The following is a 24205-nucleotide window of genomic DNA, read 5'->3' on the forward strand; positions in this document are numbered from 1 at the left end:
AGACCCCGATCTGGCCCCCCCACTGACTGACGGCGGCGATCTGCAGCCGCAGTCAGTGTTCCCTACCCCTCCGTCCTGTCCTAAGCGCCTTCCTCTCCCCTCCGCCTCCCCGCTGTCCGATCGCACCCCCCCATACTTACCTAGTCCCGGTGTCCTCTGTCTTCTCGCATGGGCGCCGCCATCTTGGAAAATGGCGGGCGCATGCGCAGTGCGCCCGCCGAATCTGCCGGCCGGCAGATTCGTTCCCTGTACATTTTGATCGCTGTGATAGGTTCTATCACAGCGATCAAAATAAAAAAAAATAGTAAATAAACCCCCCCTTTATCACCCCCATAGGTAGGGACAATAATAAAATACAGAAAATATAGTTATTTTTGTTTTTCCGTTAGGGGTAGGGCTAGGGCTGCACTTAGGGCTAGGGCTGCACTTAGGGCTAGGGCTGCACTTAGGGCTAGAATTAGGCTATGTGCACATTTGGCTGTGGATCCGCAGTGGATTGGTCGCTGTGGATTCGTAGCAGTTTTCCATCACATTTACAGTACCACGAAAAACCTATGGAAAACCAAATCCGCTGTGCCCATGGTGCGGAAAATACAGCACGGAAACGCTGCGTTGTATTTTCCGCAGCATGTCAATTCTTCGTGCGGATTCCGCAGCGTTTTACACCTGCTCCATAATAGGAATCCGCAGGTAAAATCCACACAAAAAACACTGGAAATCCGCAGGTAAAGCGCAGTGCGTTTTACCTGCAGATTTTTCAAAAACTGCGGAAAAATCCGCACACAAATCCGCAATGTGGGCACATAGCCTTAGGGTTAGGGTTGGAATTAGGGGTGTGTTGCGGTTAGGGTTGGCATTAGGGTTAGGGGTGTGTTGGGGTTAGGGTTGGAGTTAGAATTGAGGGGTTTCCACTGTTTAGGCACATCAGGGGGTCTCCAAACGCGACATGGCACCACCATTGATTCCAGCAAATCTTGCGTTGAAAAAGTCAAATGGTGCGCTCTCCCTTCCGAGCCCCGACGTGTGCCCAAACAGTGGTTTACCCCCACATATGGGGTATCAGCATACTCAGGAGAAACTGGACAACAACTTTTGGGGTCAAATTTCTCCTGTTAACCTTGGGAAAATAAAAAATTCTGGGCTAAAAAATTATTTTTGAGGAAAGAAAACGTATTTATTATTTTCACGGCTCTGCGTTATAAACTTCTGTGAAGCACCTGGGGGTTTAAAGTGCTCACTATGCATCTAGATAAGTTCCTTGGGGGGTCTAGTTTCCAAAATGGGGTCACTTGTGGGGGAGCTCCAATGTTTAGGCACACAGGGGCTCTCCAAACGCGACATGGTGTCCGCTAATGATTGGAGCTAATTTTCCATTCAAAAAGTCAAATGGCACACCTTCCCTTCCGAGCCTTGCCGTGCGCCCAAACAGTGGTTTACCCCCACATATGAGGTATCGGCGTACTCAGGAGAAATTGCCCAACAAATTTTAGGATCCATTTTATCCTGTTGCCCATGTGAAAATGAATATATTGAGGCTAAAAGAATTTTTTTTTTTTTTTTACAAAGTACTTTTTCATTTTTACGGATCAATTTGTGAAGCACCTGGGGCTTTAAAGTGCTCACTATGCATCTAGACAAGTTCCTTGGGGCGTCTAGTTTCCAAAATGGGGTGACTTGTGGGGGAGCTCCAATGTTTAGGCACTCGGGGGCTCTCCAAACGCGACATGGTTTCCGCTAAAGATTGGAGCCAAATTTTCATTCAAAAAGTCAAATGGCGCTCCTTCCCTTCCGAGCCCTGCCGTGCGCCCAAACAGTGGTTTACCCCCACATGAGGTATCAGCGTATTCAGGACAAATTGGACAACAACTTTCGTGGTCCAGTTTCTCCTTTTATCCTTGGGAAAATAAAAACTTTGCTGTGCACGGTGTCAGATCAGTGATCTGACATGCACAGCAGGGAGGTTCCCGGCACCTGCTCTGAGCAAGCGCTGTGAAGCCACCTCCCTGCAGGACCCGGATGCAGCCCCGCGGCCATTTTGGATCCGGGGCCTGCAGGGAGGAGACGCTCGGTACAAGGTGAGCACATCGCCTTGTACCGATCTTCTCAGGGAAGCATGCAGGGAGCCCCCTCCCTGCACTGCCAGAACACTGCGATCATGTTTGATCGCAGTGTGTCGGGGGTTAATGTGCCGGGGGCGGTGCCGGATGTCAGCTGCGATAGTCAGCTGACACCCGGCCGCGCTCCCCCCGTGAGTGCGGCCGATCGCTCTGGACGTACTATTCCGTCCTTGGGAAGTAGGGCCCACCCCACATGGACGGAATAGTACGCCCAATGGCAGAAAGGGGTTAATGTTTTGGTGCTTTTACACAAAAACTTATAGAAAAAAATTATTATTTTTGCATCGCTCTATTCTGAGAGCTATAATATATTTTTCTGAGGATGGAGCTGTATGGCAGCGTGTTTTATGTGGGACAAGAGGATGCTTTCAGCTGTACCATTTTTATTTAGATTCGTCTTTTTGATCGCATTTTATTCCACTTTTTGTTCGGCAGTATGATGATACAGTATTGTTTTTTTAAATAGCTTTCTCTATAGGGTTTAACTAGAGGGACAGTTTTATAGGTTGATTGCTGTGGACATGGCACTACTAAATGTGTACTTTTCTTTATATTTGTTTTCAGACAAATATTTATACACACACACACAATACCTTGTTTTTTTTAGGGTATGTTCACACGATCCTGATTTCAATCCTTTTTTTTCAGGACTAAAACCGCAGCTCTTGGCAGAAAACGCAGGTGCGTTTTTTGGTGCGTTTTTGGTGCGTTTTTGGTGCGGTTTTTGGTGCGGTTTTTGATGCGGTTTTTGATGCGGTTTTTGATGCGGTTTTTGATGCGGTTTTCTCTGCAGATTGTCTGTGTTTGACACAAATAAAGCTTACTGCAGTGGGGGAAAAAATAAAAATAAATGATGTCATTTCCTTGTCCAACCCTTTTCTTCTTCCATCCTGTGTTTCAGTGCCACGTGTTTCAGTGCCACGTGTTTCAGTGCCACGTGTTTCAGTGCCACGTGTTTCAGTGCCACGTGTCACGTGTTTCAGTGCCACGTATCACGTGTTTCAGTGCCACGTATCACGTGTTTCAGTGCCACGTATCACGTGTTTCAGTGCCACGTATATACGTGCCACGTATTTAAGTTGCACGTATTTTTGCTATTGTAAGGTGGCATTAATCCTGGTTAATAATGGAGAGGCGTCAATAAGACGCCTATCCATTATTAATGCTAGTAAAGGGTTAAATGGCGGAAAAAATTGGCGTGGGCTCCCGCGCAATTTTCTCCGCCAGAATGGTAAAGCCAGTGACTGAGGGCAGATATAAATAGCCAGGAGAGGGTCCATGGTTATTGGCCCCCGCGTGGCTACAAACATCTGCCCCCAGCCACCCCAGAAGAGGCACATCTGGAAGATGCGCCTATTCTGGCACTTGGCCACTCTCTTCCCACTCCCTGTAGCGGTGGGATATGGGGTAATGAGGGGTTAATGCCACCTTGCTATTGTAAGGTGGCATTAAGCCCGGTTAATAATGGAGAGGCGTCAATAAGACGCCTATCCATTATTAAGCCAATGAAAGGGTTAAAAAAAAAATACACAAAGACTAGAAAAAAAATATTTTAATGAAATAAAGACACCCACTTTTTGACCAAATTTTCTTAAACGCTCAATCCGTCCTGAAGACCCTCGACCTGAAAGAGAGGCAAAATAAAAAAACAAATTCATACTCCCTGGCCCTGTCCGCAGAAATCCATCGAGGGTCCCACGAAGATCTTCCATGGAGAACAGACACATCCAGAGATATGTCTGCTCTCCACGGCTGCAGCAACACACTGACAGGAGCCATAGTTCCTGTCGGTGTGTCACTGCGCATGCGCGAGCGAGTTAACCGGCGGTCATTGACCCCGGCACTCTCGCTTAACGGCAGTGCTGCGTGGGAAAGTTCAACGCAGCTGTACTGCCGTTAACCGAGACGCCGGAGCCATTGAACTCCGGGACAGTACGCGATACACTGCTAGGAGCTTCGCTCCTGGCAGTGTATCGCCGGAGAGCAGGGGATCGGCGTGGGACACTCGTTTTATGGATTCTGCGGACAGGGAGTATGAATTTGATTTTTTAATTTTGGGTTTTTTTCCTGGAGGATAGAGGGCTTCGCCTACAAGTGTGCTGTTGGTGAGTATATACTCTGTGTTATATGTTGTATGTACTGTGTGTCATGTATGTGTATTGTGTGTGTTTTGTGTAACTTTACAACTGTGCTAAGTCGCCGGACACAGGGACAACTCTCCCATCCTAATACCGGATGGGAGTAGTAGTCCCATACGGCGACTTAGCACAATGGAGGCACTAGCGTCGCATGGGGACACACACACACACACACACACACCAAATCAATCAGATGCCCGACATCGATCCCCATGCGACGGTATGCCTCCATGACAGTCTCTTCGGGATACAGGACCACACTCCGCCCACGCACTTCCGGCCACGCACTTCCGCCCGCTTCCCCACACTTCCTGCTGCAGCGGTTCTGCACCACAAACCGCAATAAAACCCGCAGATATATTTTTGATCTGCAGGTTTTACTGCGGGTTTGACCTCACAATGGAGGTCTATGGGTGCAGAACCGCTGCGGTTTCGGACAAAGAAGTGACATGCTCCTTTTTTCCCGCAGCTATTCAGCGCGTTTTGTTTTTTTAAATTCAGGATCATGTGCACAGCGGTTCCTGTTTTCCATAGGGTACAATGTACTGTACCCTGCATGGAAAAAAGCTGCGGAACCGCAGCGGCAAAACCGCTGCGGTTCTGCAGTAAAAAACGCACTGTGTGAACATGGCCTTAATGATTTTTTCTTAAATATTTTTATAATTATTTAAAAAAAAATGTTGTTACTTTTTTTTTACTTTTTTAACTTTGTCCCACTTTGAAACTATCATTTTTGCAGGCCGATAGTTTGTATTGTATGGGGATGCAGCGGCATCCCCGTAATATGCAAATTGTCAGCTCTGCGCTGACAGAGAAAGTTGCTAATCATGCACTGATCATGAGCAAGCAACTTTCCCCGGATGTCGTTATGATGACATTGGGTCACCATGGCAACGATTGGGACCCCGTGTCACGCCACAGAGTCTTTGATCCAAAGACAGAGGGGCTGTCATCCCTCTGCCGGCTCCCAGAATGCTATCGCATTCAATCGCAGTATTCAGGGGGTTAAAGCACCGGGAGCCGGGCTTGACCACTCCTGGCTCTTAGTGCCGGGTGTCAGCTGTCACCTGGCCCGTGTGCGATCACGATGATGTAATAATCCATCCCTGGTCAAATAGGCCCAGGGCACATGGACAGATTATTATGTCAGAGAGGGGTTAAAGTGGCTCCCCAGGAATAGAAAAAAAAAATAACTTTAGTGAATATTGTAAATAAATTCCAAAATACATCTAATAAGCAAATCACAATTGCTTTGTCTAAGGAGGTAATCACTATAGTATTGTTACACTGACAGAAACCTGTCCTGGAATGTTAGGACAGATGCCTGTGAGCACGTTCAGTAGGAAGCTCCGCCGCTGTGACCTGGAGATACTTACAATGTTAGTCAGAAAGACAGGGCACGGTCGTAGCCGTTTTCGTTCTGACCCAGACTCAGGTAGCCAAATCACCAGTGAGGCCAAATTGTGAAGTTACGCCCTTAATTAACAAGCACTTGGAGAAAAAGGAAACCGCACACATGTTGTGAGCAAGTCACTTTTATCTGATATACTGAAACACAAAGCAATATTTTATACCATTTACAACAAATGTAACTCATGTAGCCCCCACCATTACCCAGGGTCATACTTTATTTACCATGTACCCAGAACATGTTGTTGCTGACTGAACCCTTCTATATCAGGTACATAGCAGTATGAGCAGCTTCTTACCCCAACACCCTTGATATCTCCAGTATCCGGTTAGAAAAATAAAGCACAGCAGTGTGAGCAGCTTCTTCCTACCCCAGTACCCCTGGTATCAAGTCAGAAAGACAGGGCCCACGGCAGTGTGAGCAGCCTCGTCTTACCCCAGTACCTCTGGTATTAAAGGGAACCTGTCACCTGAATTTGGCGGGACCGGTTTTGGGTCATATGGGCGGGGTTTTCGGGTGTTTGATTCACCCTTTCCTTACCCGCTGGCTGCAATATTGCATTGAAGTTCATGCTGTGTCCTCCGTAGTACACGCCAGCGCAAGGCAATATTTCCTTGCGCAGGCGTGTACTCCGGAGGACAGAAAATGAACTTCAATCCAATATTGCGGCCAGCATGCAGCCAGCGGGTAAGGAAAGGGTGAATCAAACACCCGAAAACCCCGCCCATATGACCCAAAACCGGTCCCGCCAAATTCAGGTGACAGGTTCCCTTTCAGTCAGAAAGACAGGGCACACGGCACTGTGAGCAGCCTCGTCTTACTACAGTACCCCTGGTATCAAGTCAGAAAGACAGGGCCCACGGCAGTGTGAGCAGCCTCGTCTTACTCCAGTACCCCTGGTATCAAGTCAGAAAGACAGGGCCCACGGCAGTGTGAGCAGCCTCGTCTTACTCCAGTACCCCTGGTATCAAGTCAGAAAGACAGGGCCCACGGCAGTGTGAGCAGCCTCGTCTTACTCCAGTACCCCTGGTATCAAGTCAGAGAGACAGGGCCCACGGCAGTGTGAGCAGCCTCGTCTTACTCCAGTACCCCTGGTATCAAGTCAGAGAGACAGGGCCCACGGCAGTGTGAGCAGCCTCGTCTTACTCCAGTACCCCTGGTATCAAGTCAGAAAGACAGGGCCCACGGCAGTGTGAGCAGCTTTGTCTTACCTTCGTACCCCAGGGATCTCCAGTATCATCAGTGGAGCAGATCTTCCTACATAGGAAGGAGGACGGGGCTTCCTACTACACATGCTCAAAGGGACCTATCCCATTAACATTATAGGATAGGGTTCCCTCAGTGAAACAAGATGCGGCCATTTTAATTCTACAATGATTTACCTCCCTAAAGAAAACTTTTTGTTAATTTAATGTACTTGGGAATTTATTTATACTGACATTTCCTTCAGTTATTTATTCTATTCTGGGAGAACTCCTTTAAAGGCCTATGCTAACACTAGGTCATCAATACTAAGTCCCAGAATAAAAGGCTTGTCCAATCTAATTCATGAGGATGTAAAAGAAATCAATCCAAGGCTGGGCCATGGTATTCACTCAGCAAATTCAACTAAAACTAGTGGTCCAGTAAGTGTGGCCCCTGTACCTGCTTCAGTCTCTGGCTGGGTCCAGAAGTGCCGACAATCATTACAGTATTTGACACAAACTTGCAGTAAGATCTGCCAGCACACTGTAGACCAGAGGTGGGGAATCTTTCTGCCAAGGGCCATTTGGATATTTATACCATCCTGCGGGGAACGGGGCCATACAAATTGCACGCTAACTCTGCCCACAGTTTTGACGCTGGCACTGGTGTCTAGATGTGATCTTTCATTGCACTCATCAGATTTCAGTAGTGAACGCTGTGCACGTGCTCACAGAGCCACAAGAAATACATGTGCGCCCCGAGCACTGCGTTCTCCAGAAATCTGCCCGGGGGCCGGATAAGAGGTCATCGAGGGACGTTAACGGCCACAGGCCTCAGGTTCTCCACCCCTGCTGTAAGCCATCAAGGAAACCTGCCATATCTGGACCCAGCTTTACGGTCCCACGACACAGGTGCGCGTATACCTATACACCAAACAAGAGTCACCTGAGCACTGCAGCTAAATACAGTCCTCAGCGGTCCAGTGACAGAAGAATGACGACATCATGGCTTCTGACAAAGCAGCAAACACTGCGCTGGACCAATGAAGTGACAGCCAGCAATAATACAACATTTGGCTATTTTCATGCCTTTCATGGCACCTGTAGAGCTCAGCGAAGCAGAGAAACTCCAGAAAATACTGCAATGGAGGACGGTTGATATTGCAGCCTATGGTAATAATACTACAAAGCTATGTCTCATGGCATAATACAGGGGAGCATTTTTATCTATTATACTGTATTGTCACAAAATTGTGTGTCATCACCATTAGCAGTGATGTCACGGTCTGTATACATCCATGTATGGTCCTGTGAGGTCACAATATGGTAATCACACGGCCCGGTGTAACACTATGCTGTGATGTCTCAGTGGTGGAGTTTGCATCTACAGACGGGCTCCAGTGTGGTGAAGCTGCTTATTTTAAACATTTCTAATACTTTTACCTTGTGGACACTGTACTAGGATTTTACTTACATTATGTGCTGTAATATAATGGGCAGGAATGGAAATTGTTTCTATTCAGGCATTTCAAGTAGAAATATTTTCAGTGAGAACGTGACCCACAAGCCAGATTACAAAACTTTCCCTTATGCAATGAATTGGCTTTAATAGAACCCAGAGCCTCCCTTACATCACTGCTGGCCATCACAGCATAGATGAGGAGCGGGCATTACAGCGCCCTGGACCCCACTACCCAGCGGCATCTAATGACCCCGACTGGAGCAGATCACTATGAAGCCGTCAGCCCGGGGAGGGACTTACACCAGTTATAGGGTCACCTCAGACTGACCTTACCGTCATCATCAGCACAGGCTTCGCAGAGCAAACACTGGAGGAACACTGCTCTGTAACGGCCCCCATTTATGTCTAAGCCAGGTGTCCTAGTCCTCGGTTTACACCACACACCAAGATAAAAGTCATCAGACAGAATAATATTCAATATATGCCCTGTGGCAATAATCCAGAATGATGGCCCCAGAGTCTCAAACTGGGCTGCCCTGACTAACTACATGTTCCGAGCCCCCAAATGCCCTGTAAGGACTGGTGGAGGGCTGCTCCAGGGGTACACCGACCCTCTGTGTCAGGAGCGCTGTCTGCTAGAGGAGGAAACCTGGGGGGCTGCCCACTGTCACCTGCAGGGGGGGGCGGCTGCCCACTGTCACCTGTAGGGGGGGGGCGGCTGCTCACTGTCACCTGTAAGGGGGGGCGGCTGCTCACTGTCACCTGTAAGGGGGGGCGGCTGCTCACTGTCACCTGTAAGGGGGGGCGGCTGCTCACTGTCACCTGTAAGGGGGGGCGGCTGCTCACTGTCACCTGTAGGGGGGGCGGCTGCCCACTGTCACCTGTAGGGGGGGGCGGCTGCCCACTGTCACCTGTAGGGGGGGGCGGCTGCTCACTGTCACCTGTAGGGGGGGCGGCTGCCCACTGTCACCTGTAGGGGGGGGGGGGGCGGCCCACTGTCACCTGTAGGGGGGGGCGGCTGCCCACTGTCACCTGTAGGGGGGGGGCGGCTGCCCACTGTCACCTGTAGGGGGGGGCGGCTGCTCACTGTCACCTGTAGGGGGGGCGGCTGCCCACTGTCACCTGTAGGGGGGGGGGCGGCTGCCCACTGTCACCTGTAGGGGGGGGGCGGCTGCCCACTGTCACCTGTAGGGGGGGGGGCGGCTGCCCACTGTCACCTGTAGGGGGGGCGGCTGCTCACTGTCACCTGTAGGGGGGGGGGGGCGGCCCACTGTCACCTGTAGGGGGGGGGGGGCGGCCCACTGTCACCTGTAGGGGGGGGCGGCTGCCCACTGTCACCTGTGTGGGGGCCCTTGCTGGCCGTGTGACAGCTGATGTAATGCCGCACTGACCGGCACCGTACACACTTGTACACTTCCCGGGGAGGCTGCGGATGGGCAGTGACAATGGTAAGAAGACGCTGCGCACCTCAGCCACATACCGGCTCCGGTCACACCGAACACTTGAGCCTGAGCACGGCATCCGCTGCCCCGCCACCACAGCGGCACAATCCCGCCCCGGACGTCGCCATGCTCCCCGCACCCCTCACCTGTCTTTCGGCGGCAGGCGCAGAGAAGCCCCTGGCAGAGCCCGGACAGTCAGCCGGAAGTCCCTCCCTCTTCTGCACCCAGCCACTCAGCGCCCGCAGTACGGACTCCTGCACTTCCGCTCTGACTGCCCGCCTCTCCCCCGCCGCAAACGAATGAGCACATAATGACGTCACGCACACGACCCGGAAAACACGTGGTTTGGTTATGTGAGATGCTAAACGACGCCACAGCCGCGGGCGTGGCTTCAGTCATATGACCGCCAATCAGACCAGCCAGACAACCAGACACCATAGTAACAGCACGCAGTGCGTGCACTCTGCGCGGCTCAGAACAATGCCTAGCGCCAGTCACTTCCGGAGGACCCGACATGCAGTGCGGCTGGTAAACTACGCAGTAAGGGAACAAGTGTCTCTGCTGCCTGTGGCCACAGCGTGAGGACGCCGGCCGCGCTCCGCCTCACACGGCAGGGTCACCCGGAGAGGCCCTGGGGAGTCGGGTCACCCATAGCCGGGTCTTAAAGGGATTGTGCGGCTACAGTAGTAATAAAGCAGCTCGGAGTGGTGATTCCTAGCCTCCTGAAGGGGATGTCCGGCTATAGTCTACACAGGACTGGTAGCCCATGGCGCCGGCATCCCTGGCACTCGTCCATTAGCAGGGCCGGCGAGGGTCAGACGTCACACAATGACGTCATGCCGGGCCTAGGACTCAGGAGAGACCCCGAGCTCCCGCTGCATTGGGGGCCTGCCAATTGATGTGCTGATCTCTAATCAGTGGGGTCCAACCGCCGCCACATGGGATACTCGTATTCCCGGTGGAATGGAGCGGCAGTGCGCATGCTCGACTGTCCCCATTCATTCTCTATGGGGCAACTGGTAAAGCCAAGCGCTGCGGTGGGCGGTCACATGGCGAGTGCGCATGCGTGCTGCCACTGTAGTTTGACAAGGATAACAGTGCCCCGTCGGGCAGAGCCCTATTGATCACGGGCAGGTGACAGCTTTACCGGCCCCTGCTGCTTCCTAGTCGCTCTGGATGAACATGTGATCGCTGCAGCAGCCAAGTCCACCCAGGCACAGCAAGAAGTGAAGTTTGCTCCATTGTCACCGTGACATTTCCAGGAAGCCCGAGACCAGGAGTGGGGAACCAGTAACATCACATTCACAGCCTGCCAAGTTTATGGTTTAACTAAGCCACCTAAGAACAGCAACCTAGGGGCAGAGACCCTGATTCCAGCAATACATCACTTCTGCAGGAGCCCTTACTTACACAATACATTTTTAATTTTCAAATAATATAACAGGCAAAAAAAGTGCCCACAATGAGCTGTACAGTTTCTTCCCAGTACGCAGCTGGCCAATACTGTCGAGCACCATTAGGGCACGCAGAATTTTCTGGAATGGCCTGCAAGCGCTATTTGCAGAGCCCCTGACCAGCGCTCGTACTTCAAGCACATTGGGTGCGATTTTTAGAAATCTTGTGTCCACTGTGCTCTTGAAAAAAAACACAAAAACGCATAAACTGAATTGCAGCCCGTGTGTGAAATCTGTAATGTGAATTTCTCTTGTGAGCTCAGTAAGGTTGGGTGTGGATCTTTCCTATAGAATTAGATGTGGAAAATCTGCAGGTAAAGCACACATGCGCCCGTAGTGCGTCCGCTGTGCATATGCAGTAACAATGCATGCGATCCGCACATGACTATCAAAGTTGTGTCCAAGGCAAATATCCAGAAATAGCAAAAACAGCAACTTTATATAAAACAGGACATACCAAAAAGAGAAAAACCAGAGAGCCAAAAACTAATAAAAAAACCCAATAACCTAATTTAATCAAAACCGGACCAAATACTTAGTGTGAACGTGGCCCGAGAGCAGGTTCTCAGTGTTTGTCATGCAAAGAAGAAGTTGCTTTTTACAGTAACATTTCACAAATCTCATACTGAATGCCAGAACCGCAGGGTTAGAAATCTGCCGCATCTCAATTCTTACTGTATTTTTGCAGCTTTTTTAACCAATAGAAAGCAATAAAAAAGTGCAAAACTGCTGCAAAGAAAGCAAACCGGTTCTGCTGTGTTTTTTCCAGCGTTGTGAATAAAACAAACTTTATTAGCATGTAGTGTGGACAAGTCATATGTAATCTGCCCCCAGAACCCATTTTGACTGCCAAGGGAGCAGGCTGCAAACAACGCGGTGTGTGCACATAGTCTTAGGGCTCGCTCCCTCTTGCTATATAACCGGACGAGTGCAATCCAGTGACTTCTTGGCTAGCACTCGGCCCAGTGTTACTCTATGATGCAGCTCACATCTGCCTTTATTTTCTCATGCCGATTCGGCATGGTGCGATTGCATCAGAGATTCGGATCACACGCACCCATATAAGTGTATGGGTAACATGGCACTGCGATAGCAGCCGGCAGCAGAGGAGATGGAGACATAGCTTTCTCCGTCTCCTCCGCAGCGGTGCTCCCATTCTCTGATGTGAGAGGAGCGGAGCACAGGGCCCTGGCACCCTGCCCACACTCCGCACACGGCTGTGTTCCCACAATGAGTATTCGGTGAGTTTTTGAGGCTACAATTTTCCGTGCCATTCAGCACCTAAGAGGTTATCTGCGTTTTTTTTTTTTACATACCTTTTTGACGCTGTGGTTTTTGTTTCTTTTTGTTATGTTATATAAAGCCGATATGTGTTTGATATTTGTATTTCCTGTTAATTGGCTTTGACAAAACTATTGATACATTCCTGTGGGGAGTAAATGTGTTTTTTACCTGCATCTAATGAAATTTTACTTCGAACATCTGCACAGAAATCCGAGTGTACCTGCAATTGATGCGTTTTACTCCGCCCTATGTGCAGCGGTATGACAAAGTAGAACAAACGGAGAAAAGCCGAATGTAGGTCAAGGCACAATGAGCAGGAAGTGAAAATTAAAACACCTTTATTGGGACAATAAGTGAAATGGTGGCACAACTAACAGAGGCGCTCGCACATACAAAAAATGAAGGTTAAGTATAGTAATAGTACAGCACAGTACCACATGAGGACAAATTACACAGCACAGAATCAATACATGAGACCACCAGCGGCAGAGTTTATAAACAAAACGTAGTGATTCTGGTAATAAATATATTGGTATATACCAAAATATAAAGTAGTCAAGATCAATACATATAAGAAGATGTATAACAACAATGTGTAATATTCTGGTAATAAATAAAGTCATCAGGATCAATACATATACATCTCCATATATCAATAGTGTGATCATCAGAAGCTGTAAACAAAAGGCGTAAATAGGATATAAACACCAGGAAAAAATGAAAATGTACTCCAAGGTAGGCAGGATGCACTGAATCAATGTAGACACACAGAGTGAATAGTGACACAAAATTGACATGTCACAAGTGTACAAGTAATAAATGTAATCAGACGTCACTCGCCCGCCCTGCAGAAAGGTTCATTGGTGGTAAGTGCTCCAGTGGAGCTGAAGACACTGAAGATTAAGTGCACGGGGGGATTTAATGTGTGTGGAGTGAGGATGGAGGATTTCATGTGTGGGGGGCTATGAGGAGACAAAATGAGGAGCAAAGGGCGAGATGCAGGGCATGTATGAGGAAAGAGTACAGGGGAATAGGGGTCATGGACGGGGGATGGGTGCAGACAGTATGGGAAGTGAATGGGGGAATGTATGTGGACACATTGAGTAGCGATGGGAAAATGTATGTGGACAGTAAGGGCAGTCACGGTGATTGGATGTGTGCAGACACCATATGTGGAGCTGGGGGTATGTGTGAGTAGGCAGTATAGAGTGAAGGGGTAAATATATGAAGAGAGAATGAGAAGGAAGGGGAATAGTGTTAGGAAACAGTATGAGGCGTGAGGGGAATAGTGTAAGGAGACAGTATGAGGGGGAAGGGGAATAGTGTGAGGAGACAGTATGAGGAGGGAGGGGATTAGTGTAAGGAGACAGTATGAGGAGGGAGATGATTAGTATAAGGAAGCAGTATGGGGGGGCACAGAATAGAGTGATTAGTATGGGCGTTGAGAGGGTACAGTGTAGAGACTGGGCCCTTTAGGGAGCACACAGTGTCAAGAGGGGTCCCAGCATGGAAAGGTCAGTGTGGAGAGCATGTACCATGAGAGGGATAGTGGGGGTTATATTTTGTGCAGACAATACAGTGAGGGGCAATTATTTATTCAGGGACTCAGTGTAGGGCAGATATTTTTATTCAGGAGCATTATAACGACACTTCTGTCTTTAAGGGCATCATATGGAGGTTTGCTGCATAAGAACAGAGAAGCTGGAAGTCCGCAGAGACGAGCTGTGGATGAGAAAACTCATCATGGGGTCTGGACAAGATGAAGAAAAGAAGGAGAATGACTCCAGAGATGACGACATCTATACGGTACCTGGATGTAAATGTTATTTGTGATACTGACTAATTCTCATGTTTTTAGGTTAGGAGCATTAAAGGGGATGTCCAGGTTTGTGATGAGTCTGCAGTAGTGATGAGAGAGTGTACTCATTGCTCGGATGACCTCCGAGTATTTGTTAGTGTTCGGAGATTTAGTTTTCATCACGGCAGCTGAATGATTTACAGCTATTAGCCAGGCTGAGTACATGTGGGGGTTGCCTGGTTGCTAGGGAATCCCCACATGTAATCAGGCTGGCTAGTAGCTGTAAATCATGCTGCTGAGGAGATGAAAACGTAATCTCCGAGCAGTCATAAATACTCAGAGGTCACCCTCGCTCATCACTAGTCTGCAGTCATTCTATGTGACCGCAGACTTCTGAGTTCTCACAGTGCACCCTGCACTCTGTCAGGATTCTCTCATGCTGGCAATTTACATACATGCAGTCATGTGCTGACTAGACGTGTGGCCTCACTCAATGAAAATAAACTGAGCGAGGTCAGACACGTCTAGTCGGAATGTGGCCACAAGTATACAAATCGCATGCTTGTTCTAGCATGACCATCTACTCTTGCCACCGGCAAGGGAGAATCCTAAAAGTGTGCAGTGCATTAGTTGTGAGAATTCAGAAGCCTGCAATGTCAGGATTCAGCTCTGCAGGTTCTAGCAGTCGTCACATGGACACTTCATTCATATGCAACGTTCATACTTGAGGTCCTGTGACAACGAGCTTCTCTTCTGCTTCTCTCAGTTTTTCACTGACCATTGAGAGCATTAGGGAGACCGGCTCGTGGGTACATGACTGAGGCTACTTTCACACTAGCGTTAACTGCAATACGTCGCAAATGCGTCGTTTTTGCGAAACGCCGCATCCAGCAAAAGTTTTTGCTGGATACGTTGTTTCGTCATAGAGTAACATTAGCGACGCATTTGCGACGCATTTGCGACGCATTTCCAAACGGTGAATGCGTTTGGCGGCGTTTGGGCGTATGGTAGCGGTCCGTCGGGAAAACAAAACGCTACATGTAACGTTTTTTGCTCCCGACGGTCCGCTTTTTCCGACTGCGCATGCGCAGTCGGAACTCCGCCCCCACCTCCCCGCACATCCCCGCACCTCACAATGGGGCAGCGGATGCGTGGAAAATATGCATCCGCTGCCCCCGTTGTGCGGCGGAGACCACACTAGCGTCGGGAACGTCGGCCCGACGCGCAGCGACGGGTTGTTCCCGACGCTAGTGTGAAAGTAGCCTTAGGCTACTTTCACACTAGCGTTAACTGCAATACGTCGCAAATGCGTCGTTTTTGCGAAACGCCGCATCCAGCAAAAGTTTTTGCTGGATACGTTGTTTCGTCATAGAGTAACATTAGCGACGCATTTGCGACGCATTTGCGACGCATTTCCAAACGGTGAATGCGTTTGGCGGCGTTTGGGCGTATGGTAGCGGTCCGTCGGGAAAACAAAACGCTACATGTAACGTTTTTTGCTCCCGACGGTCCGCTTTTTCCGACTGCGCATGCGCAGTCGGAACTCCGCCCCCACCTCCCCGCACATCCCCGCACCTCACAATGGGGCAGCGGATGCGTGGAAAATATGCATCCGCTGCCCCCGTTGTGCGGCGGAGACCACACTAGCGTCGGGAACGTCGGCCCGACGCGCAGCGACGGGTTGTTCCCGACGCTAGTGTGAAAGTAGCCTAAGGCTACTTTCACACTAGCGTTAACTGCAATACGTCGCAAATGCGTCGTTTTTGCGAAACGCCGCATCCAGCAAAAGTTTTTGCTGGATACGTTGTTTCGTCATAGAGTAACATTAGCGACGCATTTGCGACGCATTTGCGACGCATTTCCAAACGGTGAATGCGTTTGGCGGCGTTTGGGCGTATGGTAGCGGTCCGTCGGGAAAACAAAACGCTACATGTAACGTTTTTTGCTCCCGACGGTCCGCTTTTTCCGACTGCGCATGCGCAGTCGGAACTCCGCCCCCACCTCCCCGCACATCCCCGCACCTCACAATGGGGCAGCGGATGCGTGGAAAATATGCATCCGCTGCCCCCGTTGTGCGGCGGAGACCACACTAGCGTCGGGAACGTCGGCCCGACGCGCAGCGACGGGTTGTTCCCGACGCTAGTGTGAAAGTAGCCTAAGTGTGCAAATCCCATATGTGCTCGGGGAAGGGGGGGCGCCAAACTCCAAGCTGAATTCTTGCCCCGAGTGCCAGAAACCCTAGATACACCTCTGCTTGTACCCGCATGATGAACATGATGTAACTGTACACCATAATGCAGGAACACCGATCCCATTACGAGATACATATATGGCAAGTGCCGGGAAAGCATCAAATTGTTCATTTATAAGAGCACCAATTCTCAATGATAGTCACATTTTATATTACAATTTCAGTTTAGGCCATGTTTCTTTAGGCTTTTCCAAACTGATATAACCGATTACTTGGCCCAGAGGAGAGCCAGGTAAACGAGATTACAGGATCTTTACAGTGTATTTATCTATTTGGCCATTAAACACACAAAGCACTAAACGTTAATATCTAAATGGTTGCATCTTCTAATAAAGAACAGCACAGGCCAATAAACAGTTTGGCGTCATTCAGAAGTCTCAGCTTCACATGTTCTGTGTGTCTCATGGATAGGACACTTACTACAGTCTATGGTGACAAGCACATTTCTGTTTTTTGCCAAATAAAATATCAACTTAAAACTATTGAAGCAGACAAGGGGCATTCCCAAAATCACACTGATGGATTAGAACATCATAAATGTAAAATCATTTGAGGTCCCAAATACTTATAGATCCCAGCCATGTCCTCTGTTATAAGCATTCCTCCTTATTTTCTATGTCAGTAGTCCATGGCAGTCAGACTGGAGCTCTGTAACCATCCTACTACCTGTGACATCCCTGGCACCTCTTCTGATGAGTAGGCTGCTGTGACGTCATTACGTTGTGGCGTAACACACATGACGTCGCGGCAGCGTTACGCCACAACGTAATGACGTCACAGCAGCCTACTCATCAGAAGAGGCGCTAGGGATGCTGCAAGCAGTAGGAAGTTCTCAGAGCTTTGGTCTGGAGACCACGTGCCATTGAGACCAGAGACCAGTCCATCTACCAGCTGCTTACTTTCCCTATGCACTGCCTCTTATTCACTGATGCCGACTGTAAATCCAACAGACAGAGCAGAGTGCGAAAATATGGAATTGACATCTGGACTATCAATAAAAGAATAAATCAAAAAGTAAGTGCCGGTCAGGATTATCTTGAGCTGGATTCCATTACTCTTGGGTGGTAGAGTCCGAGATCACAGCAGAAGACGAGGAAGAGTCTGCAGCCTCAGGGAGAAACCTCAAGAAAAATATATACTGCTCTGATCTTTCTCTGTTTTTGCTGCCTTTTCTTCTCTATGTACAGGATTCTTCAGATGGAAAAGTGGATGCTCCTGCAGCACATGCCACGTGACGCATCCCGAAGAAGCACAGTGAAACGCGCGTCGGGGCGAGGGATGCCAGGAGATTAACATGCGGCCATATAGGTAATATACTTTACTGCTTTATGCTTTATTCAAGTGATATTTAGTCATGGGTATAGATAGCAATTACTAGGCTAGGCAGGCAGTTGTTCATTTAGCAATGTGCACATTATCATCCCATTACGAATACCTCACTTTTAACATATAGGTGACTATACAATAACTTATTGTGAAGTGGTCATTCTTATTATAGGCAGACATTTGTTTGAAGCCTTCACATAGATTATATACAACTGAATGAAATTCAGTGTATCACCTTACTACGGTATGTTCTGAAAATCAATTATTAACGTTTTGGCCGCTGCTTAGTGTTCATTCCATGGCAAAATGGTCCCCATTTTCAATTGAATTCAGCACCTTTTCTGTTATTTTCATTGTAATGTTTTAATATTTTTTTAAATTACTATATTATTAAAATTATTTATTTTAGTACCAAAAAATGTTTGGGATCATTATTGAATTATGGTTACTAGTGATGAGCGAGTGTACTCGTTGCTCGGGTTTTCCTGAGCACGCTCGGGTGACCTCTGAGTATTTGTTAGTGTTCGGAGATTTAGATTTCATCACGACAGCTGAATTATTTACAGCTACTAGCCAGGCTGAGTACATGTGGGGGTTCCTGGTTGCTAGGGAATCTCCACATGTAATCAAACTAGCTAGTAGCTGTAAATCATGCTGCAGAGGCTATGAAAACTAAATATCCAAGCACTAACAAATACTTGGAGGTCACCCGAGCGTGCTCGGGAAAACCAGAGCAACGAGTACACTCGCTCATCACTAATCGTTACAAATACAGTGATTTATTGACTATCCAATGGTACACTTCTCCCATAATACTTATGGGTTCAATATATAGGGCACTCCCATTGTGATTAGTTGTGAAGGGAGTGAACTTTAAGCAAAAAAGACCAATTGTGGGATTTAGGCATGTGTCTGCCCCGTTATATTTATGGCCAGCTCTAACCCCCAAGTGTGGTTCCGTCATCTATTACCCAAGAAGCACGTCAAGTAGACCGGCTGAAATCCTTGCGTCACCTTTCAGAGGTTATCCGACTACTATAAACTGTACAAACAGTAGTAACTTTTTAAAGACTCAATGAACAGGATCAGTTTATATAAGTGATACAAAGTGTTCTCATAAGAGCCAAATATAGCTCCCCATAAGACAGACATAAGTAGATGAAACCTGTCGCCGGCGCACAGGCTTATGTACACAATGGTGATTGCCCAAATTAATGAACTGAAGGGCTGGCACTGTCTGCAGAATATCAATGAACCAGTATAAAATACTCTGGATTATGATGACAGATCTAAGCATGACCAAGAAGTCTCCCATTTTAGGAGTAAGTTCGCCCAGTTTTTATGCAATTAGGGTCCCGTAATTCAGTTGTCCACGTAACCACATGAAAATTAAATGCCTCTGCCTTCCATCAAGTGACTGATCCAGCACCGACATAAGACCCAATATTCTATCCCAGAGCAGTACCATGGAATTACAGGAGTTTTCCAGTTTTAGAAAAGCATACCCACACATTCCCTGTAATGTAAAATCACAAAATCAGATAGCTAGTACTCCCCATCCCCAGGAGCAGCGCCGACTCACCACTGCAGCCAATCACTGAGCCTCAGAAGCTTGTGTCGCTCAGTGATAGACTGCAGATACCGACACAGGAATAGCAGAGAGCTGGACCTGGGGAGGGCAACAACCATAGGATTTTGTTCGTTCACATTACAGGAAACATTTGAGGGTCCACTTTTGTGAAAGTGGTATATAGGGGTCACAGCAGAATTCAAAGACACCAAAAAATCTCCCTTGTGTTGTTACAAAGAAAAACAAACAACCAGATCTATCTGCCAAGGTTTTTAGAAATACGGGCACAGACGTGGACAGGTTCAGCTCTTATTTTATTCCTGCTGCCTGAGTATTCGGTTTTGATTTTTATACTTACTGCTAATTGTTGCCCCCTTGCAAAGTATATCCTTTCCCAAATTGGAAAGCTATGGGCATGTCTACACATCTGTACAAGTTTGGTTTTTTTGTCCTTATCTCGCGCCTAGTCTTTCCTTTCCAGTAAAAGACCACTTCACACTATTCTGCTGAGCGGAGTCAGTCAATGATTGCAGCGTACACAGTACTGAATTTCTGACAGTTCACTACTAGCATTGGTCAATATGCACAAGATGCTCTGTCCACTGCTCTAGTGGCACAGAATCCAATGACAACCTAGTGTAACAGTGTAGTAGAGCCAGCGAATAGGCGATAACGTGTTAATATTGGAATAGCCCTTTAACTATAAAAAAAAAAGCCATTCTTGTCCAAGGAGATCCTAACCAAAACAGGTATAGGCTCCTTTAAGCAGGACTGACATTTTGTACCAGTCTTGAGGACGAGCGCACAGTAGTAAAATGCACCAAATTAAGAGTTAAATGAATTTGGCAAATCTGCCAGCTGCCGTGTCCCACCAGAAGAAGAGTACTCCAGTACATCGGTCACAAATATGATGAATTTGTCATTTGTGGGCTGCCGTACACTCCTCTTCCTTCTGGCTAAGAACGACCTGGCATTACACCAAAACTCACAATTTCTGCATAACTTGCAAACTTATTTAAAACATTTTTAAAGACAGAATTCTAACAAAAACGGCTTGGTAGAGATGGGGGATCCCGAATAGTACACTTCGACGTCTGTACCGAACACCTACTATTCGAGCACGGACTTCACCAGGAACTCCATGTTACTGTTCGGGTTCGGCCCCCATGTGCATGACAGCGCAGCAAACACTACAGGGTGGGCCATTTACATGGATACACCTAAATAAAATGGGAATGGTTGGTGATATCAACTTCCTGTTTGTGGCACATTAGTATATGGGAGGGGGAAACTTTTCAAGATGGGTGATGTCCATGGCGGCCATTTTGAAGTCGGCCATTTTGGATCCAACACAATGGACACCATTGTTTTTCTTGTGAAATTCTCAAGTTTGATGTGTCACATGACCCTCTTCCCATTGGAAAAAATAAAGTTGAATCCAAAATCGATGACTTCAAAATGGCCGCCATGGTCACCACCCATCTTGAAAAGTTTCCCCCCTCCCATATACTAATGTGCCACAAACAGGAAGTTAATATCACCAACCATTCCCATTTTATTTAGGTGTATCCATATAAATGGCCCACCCTGTACTTCAAATCAGCGGTAAAATCATTACCGCCGGTCAGACAGCCGCAGTTCTCACGCTGTCAAATGGCAGCATTAGCCTGCAGCTGTGATCTGAGGTATAATTTTTACCTCCGGATTTCACCAAGGTCATCACAGTTTAGAGACTCAGCTGGAAACGCAGCCTCAGTGACCGATGGTAACCTAAATTACGTCACCGTTAGTCACTGATGCTGCACACACAGCAGCTCATTCACCAGTGGTTCTCAGCCTGGACGGTCACATCGTGGCACTGTCCAGGGTGAAAACTGTTTATCCCCAGATATGGATTACATCATGGGACAGAACGACAGGTGAGGGATATTGTTGTTTTTTATTTTTGTTTTATTATAGGAGACGATGGCTTCAGTGAAATGGGCTATGACGCAAGTATGGTTTACTTTAGAATCATTAAAGGAGTCTGTCATTCTTTCAATTAAAGGACTTTATTCTGGCTATGTGTTTTAGCAAGGCTGGCTGTCAAAAATTGAGGGGGAGGACATCACGTAGTTTTTTTTTTTAAATTAAAAAAAAAAAAAACAGCGTGGGGACCCCTCTATTCTTGATAACCAACCTTGCTAACGCGAACAGCTGAGAGTTGCAGCCCCCAGCTGTCAGTTTTTCCTGACTGGTTATCAAAAATACAAATCAAACATTTTTAAATTATTTATTTAGAACACAGGCGCTGGCTGATGAATACTCCCATCAGTCGCTCCTGCTCTTGCTGTTATTAGCAGCAGCAGGCGTAGGCTCATAGGAGCTGTAGTCCCATCAGCCCACGCCAGTGACTGGAGGTAAACTTTATGCCTCCAGTCACAGCTGCAGGCTCACGCTGTCGTTTCACAGCGTGGGAACCGTGGCTGTCTGGCTGTCTAACCGATGGTGATGACTTTACTGCCAATCAGAAGCGGTGTTTGCCACCGTACTGTTCTGGTAAGCTAACCCCCCAGGAGATATTTCATCTTCCGATATCGAGGTGTCTGATACAGAATCCAGACCCCTAGGTGCACGACCCAAAAACAACTATAGAGGTGGGGGTAACCCTGGGAGAGGACACACTAGAAGATGGCAAGAAAATGGTTACAGGGGAAGACGAAATCAAAAAAACGCAGGTGGGGTGACACACGGTGCAGATGGGGTACCCGCATCACAAGCTTCCTCTTCATCCTCTTTTTTAGAGAACAGGGAGCTTTTGCCATATCCTATGAGAACAAGAGCACAAACGAGTCAAAAAAAGATAAGCTTCACTAGTGATAAGGAACACATTATTAACCTCTCCTCTTATACTCTATCCTCAGCCGAAAATTCCGTTCTAGCCTCAGGCATGTCGTTTGTGCCTACTATGAGATTTGATTGTTTCTCCTGGGCCAAGGACATTGATCTCTTTTTGAGGAAACTCAAATGGAGAAAGTTCTTCATTAATAATGATGCGATCAAGTGTGCGCAGTTGGGCATTTCCCCTGACTCATTGTCGGATCTGAATCTTCTGGCAGAGCTATATGAGGAAGGTGCTAGGGGTGTGGGAGAAGGCCCTTTCTCTGAGCTCAAAAATAAGAGTACCCGGATGCCTCCATCAGGTGACTATAGGAATATTGACATCTTCTCCAAATTGGTCATGGAGGAGATGAAAGATTAATCCAAGGAAGAGGTGCATTGATCCAAATCTTGCGTCTACTGAAATGGAAGCCCTCAACTCCCTTGCAAAGAATGCCAACATCATTATTAAACAGTCCGACAAGGGGGGAAATGTGGTTATCCTCGATACTGATCAATATGTGACATTATGCCAATCCATTCTATCTTTTTTTTTGTTTGAAAAAACTGACCGTCACATCCATACATAGACTAAGTGTGAACAGGTGCTGAACCTAGAGTAACCAACTCATATAGTCAAGCAAATAAGGCAGCACACTGCAGCGCTAAGACATGCAAACATGAAAACTGAACTGCAATACTGCACTAGAAATATGAAAAATGAGAGCGTTTAGCGCATAAAAATGGCCAATTTTATGTGTACCTGATAGCCCCTTTACGGCATCTCTCGTATATCAGGTCCTACGCTTGCCTACCTCGCTGAGAATAAACGTCTCCATGTGAATGGGTACCTGTGAGAACCTCTTCCTAGACTCATATTCTCTCTCTCTGTGGAGGGGTACTGGACCTGCTGCGATTAAAACACCTGGTCTAGGAGGTGGAGTGCTCAGTCAGAAGGCTAAATAATATATTTGAAAAAAATTGGCCATTTTTATGCGCTAAACGCTCTCATTTTTCATATTTCTAGTGCAGTATTGCAGTTCAGTTTTCATGTTTCATGTTTGCATGTCTTAGCGCTGCAGTGTGCTGCCTTTTTTACTTGACTATATATGAGTTGGTTACTCTGGGTTCAGCACCTGTTCACACTTAGTCTATGTATGGATGTGACGGTCAGTTTTTTCAAATATATTATTTAGCCTTCTGACTGAGCACTCCGCCTCCTAGCCCAGGTGTTTTAATCGCAGCAGGTCCAGTACCCCTCCACAGAGAGAGAGAATATGAGTCTAGGAAGAGGTTTTCACAGGTACCCATTCACATGGAGACGTTTATTCTCAGCGAGGTAGGCAAGCGTAGGACCTGATATACGAGAGATGCCGTAAAGGGGCTATCAGGTACACATAAAATTGGCCATTTTTATGCGCTAAACGCTCTCATTTTTCATATTTCTAGTGCAGTATTGCAGTTCAGTTTTCATGTTTCATGTTTGCGTGTCTTAGCGCTGCAGTGTGCTGCCTTTTTTACTTGAATCGATTCTATCTGACCTCACAGCATATGAGGTCCTGAAGAGTGACCCTACTGCGGTTTACTCTGAGAAACTGATGGGCATTTTGATGGAAGCTCTAGATGGCCTTTTGATATCAAAAAATGAGTTTGAGTTTATGTTCCCGAAATCTCCCATGATTGCTACTTTTTACTCACTTCCAAAGATTCATTAGGTTGTTACTCCTCTCAAGGGTTGCCCCATAGTGTCTGGTATCGATGCACTTTGTCAAAATGTCAGTGTTTATCTTGACCATATCTTATGTCCATTCGTCATGGCATTGCCGTCGTACCTAAGGGACACGACTGATTTATTGAATAAGCTTGAGGACATACGAATCGATTCCGACACCATTATTGCATCAATTGA

At 47.5% G+C, this 24205-nt stretch overlaps 1 protein-coding gene across 12 annotated transcripts in view; it reads right to left on the bottom strand.

Annotated features, from left to right (window-relative positions):
* The window catches only part of CUL1 (cullin 1), a 121207-nt gene that overhangs the window by 92057 nt on the left and 4945 nt on the right, over positions 1–24205 (bottom strand). For 2 of the 12 annotated variants that reach the window (XM_077269118.1, XM_077269120.1), the window contains exon 1: positions 9901–10041. The exons of 4 other annotated variants lie outside the window; for them this stretch is intronic. The gene's annotated coding sequence lies outside the window, so the exon portion shown is untranslated. Of the gene's footprint in view, positions 1–9779; positions 10042–24205 lie in introns of those variants that run through there. 6 more of the 12 variants (XM_077269119.1, XM_077269121.1, XM_077269126.1 and 3 more) reach the window with 5 other exon arrangements.

Source organism: Ranitomeya variabilis, chromosome 6 (genome assembly GCF_051348905.1).
Source record: "Ranitomeya variabilis isolate aRanVar5 chromosome 6, aRanVar5.hap1, whole genome shotgun sequence".
In the NCBI taxonomy this organism is placed as follows: domain Eukaryota; kingdom Metazoa; phylum Chordata; class Amphibia; order Anura; family Dendrobatidae; genus Ranitomeya; species Ranitomeya variabilis.